The 1,657-nt window shown below is 43.8% G+C and overlaps 1 pseudogene; it reads right to left on the bottom strand.

The window, feature by feature from the left end:
- Positions 1–1,125, bottom strand: LOC133861018 (E3 ubiquitin-protein ligase RZF1-like; annotated as a pseudogene).
- Positions 1,126–1,657: the final 532 nt, after the last annotated feature.

The following is a 1,657-nucleotide window of genomic DNA, read 5'->3' as shown; positions in this document are numbered from 1 at the left end:
TCATCCATCATTCTCGACAAATCCGCAGTCTGCTCCTATGGCCGCTGCCTTCTTCAGACGAAGCTGAGATACCAAAAGTAAAAGGCTTAATTCTATCAGTAATGGCATGGTGTTAATGGATCGATACCGAAAATAGAACAAGAATTTGATTCTCACTGCTTCTTCCAGAAGTACAGACACGGTCATCACCATATAGATTTGTGGGCCGGTATCTTGCACGGAAGGGCCACAAAGAGGCCAATTGGCTCCATCTCAAGCACCTCCAACACCGGCGTCTGCTACCCCCTCCAGCATGAATATCCTCAGGCTCAGAGTCATTTTGTCGTGCATCTTCTTGACAAGGTGGGGACAGCTTGTACAGGCGAACAGGACACCTACAAACTGGGCAAGAATCGTGATGATGCAACCAGGGAACAATACATTCAGAGTGGTATATATGCTTGCAAGGCAATTCCCTCGCTTCCTCATCAACATTGAACTCCCCCTTGCAGACGGGGCAATGCAAATCGTTGGTCAAATGGTCGGCCATGATTTTCACGGTTGGTATTGTGTTGATTGCCCAATAGGGTAAAGGAAGAGACCCCGGCCGGTCATTTTGAGTCATTTGCTCGATCAATTCGTTTAGGTCAGAAGAAGGATCCGAAGGTCTAACAAGAAATCTGCGACGCCACCGCCTCTCAGCTCTAGTTTCAGTTTCCGGGTTGTAGACGCCGTGATTTAAACGCGTGATTGGAGTGTCAGGCCTGAGAGAAAGGGCCTCGAGTAAACGGGCTTCCCGAGAGGGATCGAAATCGGTGAAATCAACAACGAGCCTAGGCCTGGCCACGTCAATCTCATATACGAACTGCCCGGAACAACGCGGGCAAGCGATTTCCGATGGTTTGTGGAGGCAACCCTGACCATACGGTGGCACTGGTAGCACCAATAAAGCTCATTGGTCCTCGGAGTGCCATTGTTTCAGACTCGATGAGGGCTCAGTGACATGATTGATTACCGCAGTCACGAGCTTCAAAGCTCAATTGGGTTTCGATTTTTGCTTCCTGGGTACGCGTTTATTTTGAAGAAATCAAGCCGGGAAAGGTATATGTATAAACAAGAATTGGAGAAATGGAGCAAAGAATGGCTTTATAGGGTTCCAGAAAGCAATTCTTTCTCCGGGTAGGGATTATGATTGGTTTTGTAGTATTTGCATGCGCACTGTTTCGTTCTAAGAAAGAAAAGGATGAGTGGGATGTGTTACAAAATAAGCTTTTTCTGGTGGGGAGGTTTTTGAAAATTCGAATTGGGAGAGAACGTTAACGGCTACCTTTCCCGGGAAGAGACTGGAATCTTTTTTCTTGTGGACGAAACTGCTATAGCTTTTTATTTGTTATTTTATGGGTCACTGTGTAGCACTCTAATTTAAAAATTAGGGTGAAATATCCTATTGATACATGAGTTTTAGGCCTTTTTAAATTTAGTATATGAGTTTTCATTTGTTTCATAGGTGGTACTTGAGTTAGGAGTAAAAACTCGTTTGGTACTTCTGTTACATTTTCCGTCCAAATATTAACGGCTCGCCGTGTGTCAAACGCTGAGCTTAACACGTGGCACCATATAAAAAAAAAAATTAAAAAATTAATTAAAATTAAAAAAAAAAAAATTGAAAAAAGAAAAG

Source organism: Alnus glutinosa, chromosome 1 (genome assembly GCF_958979055.1).
Source record: "Alnus glutinosa chromosome 1, dhAlnGlut1.1, whole genome shotgun sequence".
Lineage (NCBI taxonomy): Eukaryota > Viridiplantae > Streptophyta > Magnoliopsida > Fagales > Betulaceae > Alnus > Alnus glutinosa.
This window is presented reverse-complemented; position numbering and strand designations above follow the sequence as displayed.